Source organism: Elaeis guineensis, chromosome 3 (genome assembly GCF_000442705.2).
Source record: "Elaeis guineensis isolate ETL-2024a chromosome 3, EG11, whole genome shotgun sequence".
NCBI classification, from domain to species: Eukaryota; Viridiplantae; Streptophyta; class Magnoliopsida; order Arecales; family Arecaceae; genus Elaeis; species Elaeis guineensis.
Genome location: NC_025995.2, coordinates 114,689,073 through 114,700,936, shown reverse-complemented (window position 1 = coordinate 114,700,936; position 11,864 = coordinate 114,689,073). Strand labels below are relative to the sequence as shown.

The window sequence follows — 11,864 nt, the reverse complement described above, 5'->3', positions numbered from 1 at the left end:
TTTTTTTGAAAAAAAAAATTATGCTGGACCATTACATCCTACTCTCTTAACTAATTACAAAAATATTTTCAAGTGTGCGTCGCCTTGTTTTATCTGTGAATCATAACGATGATGGTTCAACACACTTCAAAGCAGACTGTTGTTGCAGAAAAAAACAATGTGTGAAATCATACGCTTGGGAAGGAAATCATGACTCTTTCTCCAAGAAAAAACTCTTCCATCAACTCCGTGCTGTATCAGGCCTTCTAATATCTGCTAGCCTGGGATAGCATTTGTAATGGGAATTTCAGCAAGAGCCATCAAGCACTCGTTAGACTGATCAATCTGTTGTCGGGACAGGCTCCTTAGCATTTTGTTGAAATGAGCTGCAGATCTTTTTAATTAAAAAATATAATTTTTAATTAAAAAAATATTTATATAATTTTTAAATTGTAGATCTCTCTGATAGAAAATATTTTTTAGTTAGAAAAAAATATATTTATATAATTTCTAAATTATAGATCCCTCTAATTAGAAATATAATTTTCTAATTAAAAAAAATATATTTATATAATTCTTAATTAAGTCCCTGAAAATTAATAAAAAGGACCTTTTTGGTCCCAGGAAAGTATTCCTTCTTCCTCTAAATCCTCGTCTTCATCTTCTCTTCTATTTTTTCTATTTTTCAACGTGGTATCAGAGCTCTCTGTTCCATGAATACGCTCTATTCCGCCTCATCTCAATCCCACACCCTAAGCCTCCATCGCTACCACTGCCGTCTCCACAGCCGTTGCCGTCAACACCACAGCCGACGCTTCCGACGCTACTGTCATGACCGCTACTGCATCTCAAATCTTCTCCGGATCCGATGTCTACCACATCCTGCCATCGCCACCGCTGTTGCTGCTTCCGCCACTGCCGTCGATGCCACCAATGTTGCTACTGCCGTCAACGCCACCGCCATATCCACCCGTGAACCATGGGATTGAGAACGAAAGCCGCCGACCCCCTTCTCATTTGGAGCATCTTTTTTGGGAGTTTCTGAATATTATCGAGGTGTCTTTCATGCAAGTAGATATTCGATATTTTTTATTCGTCATCTGAATTTATCTCAGATCGTTGGTGAGAAAAAATCAAATACCTTTTCCTCCCTCAAGATTGTTCTTGTTTACTTGATCATTTAAGTATTTTGTTTTGACAATGGGTGATAAAAATCCTTTAACCATGAAGGATTTAGAAAAGTTAATGGTTAGGATGATGAAATCTCGTACCTCGAGTAGTGAGTTTTCAAAGATCACCCTAGAAACTAACCCGATCAAATTGGATGGGTCGGGTACCTACTTGAGTTGGACGCGACATGTTCGTCTAATTTTAGAGTCTCACAATCTTGAGGGGTTTATAAGTGGTACTGCAAAACGGCCAGAAGGAGATGAGATAGCTGTTAGACAGTGGAATTCTAATAACTCTCGGGTGGTAGCATGGCTCCTTGCCTCTATGGTACCAAGTGTTGCTCATACGGTTGAGGCACTGACAAATGCTTATAAGTTATGGCAGGCTGTAGCCACAATTTATTTCTATAAAGACAATAATATGCATGCCCATAAGATCCAACGAGAGCTTCGGAAACTTACTCAGGGTTCCCGATCTGTAACAAAGTATGTTAGAGAATTAAAAAGATTGTGGAACGATTTTAATTTTTATAGTTTCTTTACCCCTACTCATCTGGTGATGTTGATGTATTCCGCAAATGGATAGAGCGTCAGCTCTTAGTGAAGAGCTGATGAAGCTATTTCTTTGGCCAACTCTTGATGAAGCTATTTTTTGGATGGACTAAACCCAGAGTTTGAGTATTGACGCTCTTCTATTCTTAGTACACAGGAGTGGCCAACTCTTGATGAAGCTATTTCTTTGGTTCTTAGTGAAGAAACTCGATTAGCCACTATGTCTCCTTCTACGAACACAGCTATACGATCTGTACTTGTGGTACAACCAACTACTCTTAGAAGCTCTTCTCCTATCAATTCTGCTAAAAAAATTCAGCCTCGACCTCGTGGGGTTAAGATTTATGACCACTGTCATAAGCCGGGCCACATCAAAGCTTACTGCTATGAGCTGCATGGTCGTCCAACTAGAGGCCGTGGTCGTGGAGGTGGTTGTTCTGGTAGAGGCCGTGGTCAGTATAATCAGGCTCATTTTTCTTCTATGGGGGATTTATCAGTCGAAGAAATACAACTTTTGAAAAAATTCAGATTTGGTGTAAATATTTCTGAAAGCAGTACTTCCACAAAAGATTCTTCAAATCAACCAACCAGTTCTCTCTATCAGGGTAATTTTGCCCAAATAGATATCAATGATCAAATTCATGCTCTTAACTGTAGTAATTTTTCTCCATGGGTAGTTGACTCTAGAGCATCCAATCATATGACTGGATCTTTTAGAGATTTTGTGTCTTATATTCCCTGTTCTGGTCGTGATAAAGTTTGTCTTGCTCATGGCTCCTTTACCTCTATTTCTAGGAAAAGATTTATCAAATGCACTTCCGAATTATCCTTATCATCTGTTCTACATGTCCCTAGATTTTCTATCAATCTCCTATCCATTAGTGCTATTACGAATGATCTTGATTGTACCGTAACTTTTTTCAAAACACATTGTGTCTTTCAGGAGCCAAAGACAGGGAGGAAACTTGGGACTGACATAATGTGTAATGGGCTCTACTATTTGGAGGGAGGAGTGTCCGAAGGCTACTCAGAAATCAGTTTGACAGTTTCATCTTCACAAGAGAAAGACCTGTTGCTCCAGCACCGCAGGCTTGGTCATCTTCCATTTACTCTCTTAGCTCGTATGTTTCCAACTATTTTTGAATCATATAATAAAGAGAAGCTTGTATGTGATGCCTGTGAACTAGCTAAACACACTAGAAGTACTTATCCAGGCTCAGGCCTACGTAGTAAAGCAATGTTTGAGGTAGTTCATTCTGATGTATGGGGACCCTGTGGGACCACCGCTATTTCTGGTCATCGATGGTTCGTCACTTTTATTGATTATTTTAGTCATTGCACTTGGGTTTATCTATTGAAAAATAAGAATGAAGTGTTTCAATCATTTAGAAATTTTCATAAAATGATTGGTACTCAATATGGAGCAACTCTTAAGATTTTTCGCTCTGATAATGGGACAGAGTATCTTAATAAAGAATTTGAGGAATATACACATAATAATGATATTATACATCAAACAACTTGTGTTGACACATCGGCTCAAAATAGAGTTGCTGAAAGAAAGAATAGACACCTACTTGAAGTGATAAGATGTTTGATGTTTTCTATGAATGTTCCTAAGTTCTTATGGGGAGAAGCAGTTTTAACTGTAGCATATCTAATTAACCGAATGTCACTTCGAACTTTGGACTATAAGACAACTCTTGAATGCCTACAAGGAACTAATTCTTTCATAATTTCTCCCAAGGTATTTGGCTGTGTTTGTTTTGTTCGGGATCATCGACCTTCGGTTGCCAAGCTTGATACTCGTGCCCTCAAGTGCATTTTTGTTGATTATTCCTCTACTCAAAAAGGATACAAATGTTGGTGTCCGACTGAGCGAAAGTTATTTATCAGCATGGATGTAACATTTCGGGAGTCTGAGCCATTCTATATATCTTCTGTGTCATCTTCCTCTCCCGTCACCTCTGGAACTGGTAGAGAGGGGGAGTTCTCTGAAGGGAGTCCTATTACTGTGGATGTTAGTACAAATGGTGGATCTGATACTCAAGGAGAATTTATTTCTATTAATGCTAATTCTGACACTCAAGGAGAAGCATCTAAAACTGTATCTGAGACTCTCTCACAGCCTGTTACTTCAGTTTCATCTGATTCATCTCCTCTCTCAGAGCTTATTACGCATTCTCCAGTCTCCAGGTCTTCCTCTCCTGTCCCGACGGTTTCATCTTCTATGATAAATGGTAATTCTCCTGTACCTCCCATTCATTTTATATTAGATAATGATGATCTAAATGTTCCTATTGCTTGACGTAAGCCTACTCGTCATGCTAGTATTCCTGCTCGACTTAAGGATGAAGTGAGGTACAAACATGACATCACTAACTTTGTATCCTATGAGTCTCTCTCTCCATCTTATCAGAGTTTTATAACTTCTTTGTCCTCTGTCTCCATACCCAAGAACTGGAAGGTTGCTAAGGAAGACTCCAAGTGGAAAGCCGTCATGCTTGAGGAAATGCCAGCACTAGAAAAAAATAATACATGAGAACTTGTATCTTTGCCAGCTGGTAAACAAACTATGGGATGCAAATAAATTTTTACAGTTAAGCAGATATCTGAGGGTACTGTTGAACGGTACAAAACTCGTTTGGTAGCAAAAGGATATACACAGACTTATGGCATCGACTATGATAAAATTTTTGCACCTGTTGCAAAAATGAACTCTGTTAGAACCCTTATATCATGTGCTGCTAACTTCGGATGGGATCTGTTTCAGCTCGATGTAAAGAATGCTTTTCTTCATGGAGAACTTCAGGAGGAGGTATATATGGATATTCCTCCAGAATTTGCTACCGTTCAGACAGTGGGCAAAGTATACCAGTTACGATGCTCTCTTTATGGTCTGAAGCAGTCACCTCATACTTGGTTTGATCGCTTTCGACGAGCAATCATTCAAATGAGGTATAAATAGAGCAATGCAGATCACACATTCTTCTTTCGGCACAACAAGGATAAGATTGCTACTTTTATTGTCTATGTTGATGATATTGTGGTCACAGGAGATGATTCTGAGGAGATAGCTCATTTGAAGGCTCAGCTGGCACAGACATTTGAGGTGAAGGATCTTGGACATATTCAATATTTTTTTGGGATAGAAGTTGCTCGTTGTTCAAAAAAAATTTTTCTCTCCCAAAAAAAATATATTCTAGATCTTCTTACAGAAACCGGTATGTTGGGATGTCGACCTATTGCCACTCCTATTGAACAAAATCATCGACTAGTAGCCGATACTGATGTCCCTGTTGATCGAGAACGTTATCAACGATTGGTAGGACATTTGATTTATCTATCTCATACACGGTCTGATATTGCATTCGCCGTTAGTGTGGTAAGTCAGTTTATGTATGATCCACGTTCAGTTCATATGGATGCTGTGACACGGATACTTCGTTATCTCAAAAGTTGTCCTAGTCATGGTTTGCTTTATTCTTGTCATGGCAACCTACGGGTGGAGTGTTATACAGATGCTGATTGGGCTGGATCACTTGATGACTGTCGCTCTACCTCAGGTTACTGTACTTTTGTTGGAGATAATCTAATCACTTGGCGAAGCAAGAAACAGAATGTAGTTGCTCGATCTACTGCTGAAGCAGAATATCGAGCTATGGCACATGGCGTGTGTAAAATTTTATGATTGCGGATCTTGTTATTAGATTTAGGTCTTTATCAGTCATCGCCCCTTATGCTATATTATGACAACGAGACAGCAATCAATATTGCTAATAATCCAGTACAACATGATCGGACGAAGCACATCGAGATCGATTGACATTTTATCAAGAAAAAGCTTGATGCCAGAATCATTTGTATGCCTTATGTGCGATCTGCTAGTCAACTAGCAGATATTTTGATCAAAGGTCTTAGTGTGCATTCTTTTTCATTTATTCATGACAAGATGTGTCTTTATGATATCTATAACTCATCTTGAGGGGGAGTGTTGAAATGAGCTGTAGATCTCTCTGATTAGGAATGCAATCTTCTAATTAGAGGAAAATATGTTTGTATAATTCTTAAATTGTAGATCTCTCTGATTAGGAATGCAATCTTTTAGTTAGAGAAAAATATGTTTGTATAATTCCTAAATTGTAGATCCCTCTAATTAGGAATGCAATCTTCTAATTAGAGGAAAATATGTTTGTATAATTCCTAAATTGAGCCTCTGAAAATTAATAAAAATGACCCTTTTGATCCTAGAGAAAGTATTCTTTCTTCCTCTGAAATTCTCGTCTTCACCTTCTCTTCTATTTTTTCTGTTTTTCAACACGTTTGCTTCCTGTGAGGATCCTTGCAGATGTTTATTTAGTATTATATTGATTATTTATCAAAAAAATTTTGGATATTTGTATGGGATTTAAGAATCCAAATAATATATTTGGGCTATTTTTTATGGATGAGGTCTAGCTGTTACACTTCCATTTATAGCCCACATCTATTCGGTCCTCTTGCAATATACATGTGGACTTCTGTCATGTTATGGGAACTAATCTTGGAAATTTTTCCATTTAATATAGCTGGGAAAGCATTTCGCTTGCTCATTTTCCCGTTTTCTTTGGGTGGGGGGGTGGTGGTGTGGAGAATGATGATCATATGAAAATGGACTACTCCTGCAAAATCTCCTGTATATCATTGTCTTGCACGTTCTCTAAGCATTTCAATATGCAAAACTTATTATAATTTCTAAACATCCATCTACTTGTTCAGCAAAATAGAAAAGATTCTGCATTGTACTTTGTTGAACTGGATGAAACTCAAAATACTAAATCCTTTCACTTCTTCCGTTGATCTAGTGAATGGGTAGAGTATTAATATATATCGTTGTTTGCACTCATGGAAATATCAATTCAGCGGATTCAGTGGTCTTTGGTCTTCTATGCGACTTCCGCTGCCACATGCTGCAGAGCAAGTAGAAGACTTCGGTCATGTACGCTCCCACGCCCCAGCCACAGAACTTGGGAGCATAAAGATCTTTTACTCCTTCAAGGGGAGATATTGTTCTCAAAAAAATATGTAGATAAGAAATTATTTTGCCATTGAACGTTCTGTGAAACCACCTCTTGGCATTACATTGGGAACTAATCATATGCTAACTTTTTCATGTTTGAAAATATATTTCTGTTGTGATCGATGTTGGTTTAGATTGATCAGAGATGCCTGGATTCTTTTTCATACCTCAAATGGTACTTGAGATTTGCTGAGCAATTGATATGACAAAAATATAAGGGAAAGGAATTGAGGAGATTTGCTAGAAGAGGAAGGAAAAGAAAGTCCACTCCTATACATATCAGACAGATTTGAGTCACTTTCTTGATGATACAAAGATGCCCACCACCAACTTTACGAGTCACCCAAACTCCACCGACGGGAAAGTGACCCTCCACTCTATGAGTCTCCGGACCTCAATGTACGAAAATAGGTTGAACCTCCAAATTGTGGACTACTCAAGATCTATGCAAAAGTTGGTTCAATCTTTATTCTGAACTATTCCACATTCGTGTAATAGCAAAATGAACTTTCGCTCCTCAGGCAAAATTAGAGCTGTATACATGGATGATCGAAGGATCATTCTCCGCAATCCTAAAAATCTTAGAAGGAGGTTGTCGGACCGAGTGCTCCATAGAATTGTGACATATGGGACGACCGACACACACTTGTAGGAGGAAATGTGCTAGAAAAATGTGAACAGATCTTTCTTCTTCCTGTTATCATACAAATTGGAAGTTATTTGAAGATAATTTCTTATCCAAGTGTAATAACATAAATAATTAACCAAATTTTGATCGACCAAATATTTTTGACTATTTTAGCATAGTTGGTTGATGACCGGTTAATTTGAGCTTTTTGTTTGACAATTAACATTATAATCATGAACCTTTTCCTTCTATATATGGAACTGAGGACCGAGCTTTTCATCCCTTCACTGGTTGCAGCCTTTTTGTGAAGGTGGGATAGATTCCTCCCAGAGCATCTGTGATTATGCCAACCCACGTTAACGTTTCGATTGTTCTTGAATAATGGTAACAAGTACCTGGTCTTTGATGATGCTGAACTGCTTCTGAGTTTGCTTTATTAAAGCCAGCCTGCCTACCTGCCTCTCATGTGAAGGTGATTTAGCATCAGACGCTGAGGTGGGTGGAATATATTCTGCTGCTTATTGACAGGCATCAATTGTAAGCTTAGAAGCCTCCTCACAATGTGTGCATCATTGCATTCATCGAACTGTCCATAAATTCAAACCTCAACAAACTTACCATGGAATTTAGAACACCTGTCCTTGTTGATAAACAGACAGAGAAAAATTATTTTATCTACCATTTTCAAGTCATGTCTAGACTTCATACACATTGTTCCTTAGATATGAAGTGCCAATCTACTAAGAGTCGAAGAGATGGTGACATGAGAGGCAAGTATGATGCTGGAAGAGACAGTGGAAAGCCGATCCTTTAGATTCCTAGGATGTCATGCATAAATCTCCTTTCAACTGGATCTCAATATTGCCCGACAATTTCAGGGAAGTCCCCCAACAAAAAAGCAACAAAGCACGAAGAAAAAAACATTCCGCGGAGAACTTTAATTTCTCATTGATCACTGTTTAAGATGCCTGGTTTCCTGGGCAGGCACACAGGAACATAGCAGAGCCAGATATGGCTTAATGCAGATTAGCACATGTAAAACTACAGTTGATTAAATACTTCAATGAGCTTTTTGCTGAGCTTCCATCACCTAATATCTTCTTATGACTAAACCCTTGAAAAAAACCCATAACCTGCAAGGTGAAATCATTTCAGTCAATATATATTTCCTGCGAAATTGAAATCCTATTGCTTAGCAGTATCAAAAATTGATAGATCAACAAACTAGTTAGACGCACAATTAAGTCTATTATTGCTTCATCCAAACCACCTAAATTTGTTGATCACGACCAGGGTTGGGACTTAACACAGAAGACATACACCAAAAAATAAAGATATTAATTGAAGGACCAATTTTGCTGGTGCTATTCTGCAAGGAAACTTAACACTTAGTCCTCTGTTTGCGCACAACAGGCCTATTGGTACACTCATCAATTAAAGATTTGAACCAATTAGCAGGGAATGCCAATGAGCCGATTGATAGGCCCTACGTCGCTTGAGTCAGGTCACTATGTGAATCATATGCTTTGGACAAAATTGCCCACCCCTACCATTTAGAAATTGTTTCATAGGATTTAAGACGAGTACAAGAAAGAAAAAGAGTACAATAAGATAGAAGAGAAAAAATGTTGGAAAAGTTCCAAATTTCCATACAATTCATTCAACAAAGATCCCCAATTCAAAATTCGAAATACTACCACGTAATTGATACTTCGCAATTTAAAATTTAAATCGACAAAATAAATCCACCGTTGCTGTCAAAAAGCACGCCGAAATTGTGCCGCCGGAAGAAAATATGGGTGGAGTATTGACGCGGGTCAATTTTTCTCCACACATGCATGCATGCATGCGCGGCACATGATTTTGTCGTGTATGAATACAGCACCAAACCCCATCACTATGTTTTGTCACCAAAAAAAAAAAAAAAAAAAAAACCCATCACCATGTTTTTCACTTGCCGTCACGCTCTGGAAGGACTACTTTTCCGGTCATTCTAGCTTCTTGCCATCTTGGCTCTCCAATCCTGGCATGGTTTTGTGGTATTCCAGCCCCTGCCAAGTGTATATCATCTTTTTAGCTAGAAAGGCAGCCGCGGACCTACCATGTGAAGGCAAACACTGCAGAAAGAAATGAAACGGACCACGCCCTTTTGCAGCGAAGAATAATCTAGTGTTCGAAAGGTAGTGGGGAAGGGTAGCCGTTGGGCCTCACGTTGAGAGGGAACGGACGATTGGGACTCCGGAGTACCTTCAAAGGCTTCCAGAAAATCCCGTTATACCTGGGTTATGGTTCCCCGCCAACTCTCTCTCTCCGTCAATAACAGTGGCTCACACATGCTGAAAGCGAACGGTGCTAAGAGAAGTATGAACTTTTCGAAGCTGGCTGATTCCTACCTTAAAAGAAATGCTGACGATTAGCAACAATACTACTTTCCCGTGGTCCTGTCTCTCTGCATGCAGTGACTAAACTACCCTTTCAGGGGAAGGTGACACATGCATGATCACTTGCAGGTAAGCTTGATCAAAAATCTCCTTGTTCCTTGATCAATGCATGCTGCTTATAATTAGTGGTTATGGAACATAATTAAGTTGTTCAGAAGAAAATTTGTGATGGGTTTTCATGGTTCATTTCCAGATATCTAACTGGTGGTGAAGCACAACAGCAGAGAACAAATTCAGGAGAGCCTGTCATACATGGAATCATATTGGCCGCCTCATAAGAGATGCTCATGGATCGGTTGGTGCCCGTACGTCATATGGATAGGAACATCATTTGGATTTCTAGATATCACTGATGGTGATTGTTCAAGTTGTCTAGCTTGTAATTGTTTCTGAAAACAATAACGATATTTGAGAAAATTAAGTGCTTAGTAAAAGAGAACAAGATAATATATAAAGGGCACCCCGCCGAGTTGGATGAGATACGTACATTATATACAAACTTTACAATGTTAACATGGTTGCATAAATATTATAGTGATATTTCGAAGATACATTATAATTATAAAGATTGCTCAACCACACAATATCGTAAGGAAATGTATGTCGTTATTTATTTCCTTCAAAATAGAAGTAAATTTTAGTGGAATCAGCATGCATGGTTGGTGAAGTAAATATAGTGATATTAACGGATGATACGCTGTTAATTAGATCCCCCCACTAAAGGTTTCTATATGCTAACTTTTGGGCTACCAGAGATAAACCATGTTATATTATACATGCACATTTCGCATATCATTTTGCATGCATGCATTTTACATTGGGGGGAAAAAGGTGTAACTTCAACACTCCGATCAGTAGTATGATGCGAGCACAAGATTAGAGCAATGATATATAAAAGGCTTGTAATATTTGGCAAAGGCGAAGTATACAAAGTACGCATCATAAAGACAACACATTTGTGCCATAACTGGAAAAATCTGAAATGATGAGAACTTGAAATGTAGACGGATGGGTGACCAGCATAGCCCTATATTTCAATTAGGCATGAGACTTGAGAGCCAACAGCCGGCATAGTCAAGTTCGGCTAGGTTGGCATTTCTTGGTTTCTTTGCTGATATCTATGGCACTAATGACGGATAGGGGTTGTATCTTTCAGACAAAAGATTTATCTTCTTTCCCAGGAATCTACTATTGGGTCACCCCTACCACACAAATATCAAAGCATTATGAACTCCATTTATCCACCTACACAGGTCTCAAAGCAAAAGTGGGTTATCCAATGGCGGATTTGAGCTTCTTTTGCACAAAAGATACAACCCCAACCCGCTAGCGACACCTCCCACATGCATGTTAAGGTGATATGTATGGTGCCAATGACACATCCCACATGTTTATACAAGTAGATCATTTGGTTAATTAGGGCCAGTTTGTCCGCCGGAAGATCTTATGAATCTGATAAGACCTTCCTGTCGGGAATCCGTTTTAAAAACATGAGGAAAGGGGAGCGGTTCAAAAGAGAGTGGAGTCTTCCAGATACTAATCGTTTTCTCGAGATGGTTTAGCTTATCTTGGCTGCCACCGCGGCTGACCCGATCTCTTTAAACACTCACCTCTCATCGTGATGCTGTGCAGCTGAGGCGCTGCAGAGATGAATTTATCCATTTGATATGATCCTCTGGCATCCACAGGGTGCCTTAAATCCTGCAGGTTGATATATACGGTGCTAATTTCTTGTCTTAATACGTACACATATAATTAGCTTTTTGGCATGCTAATAACAGCTGTACAAAAAGCTGTGAGGAGATGTACTTTGTATATATATAAAGAAGCACTCTACAACAACGGCAAATAAAAATGCAAGGACACAATTTGAATGATTGATAACATAGGCATGTTGATGGTCACACAATGCGATAACAAGGTAACATGTTAAACATCAAGAATCAACAATATATATATATATATATATATATATATATATATATATATATATATATATATATATATATATATATGTTTTGACATTAGATCGTAGC

The 11,864-nt window shown here is 38.5% G+C and overlaps 1 long non-coding RNA gene across 1 annotated transcript; it reads right to left on the bottom strand.

The window, feature by feature from the left end:
* Nucleotides 1–8,310: 8,310 nt before the first annotated feature.
* On the bottom strand, nt 8,311–9,492 carry LOC114914018 (uncharacterized). Its single transcript, XR_003800450.1, has 2 exons — nt 9,330–9,492; nt 8,311–8,520 (listed from the first exon to the last, which is right to left on the bottom strand). It is a non-coding gene; the product is annotated as an uncharacterized lncRNA (long non-coding RNA).
* Between the last annotated feature and the right edge of the window lie 2,372 nt (nt 9,493–11,864).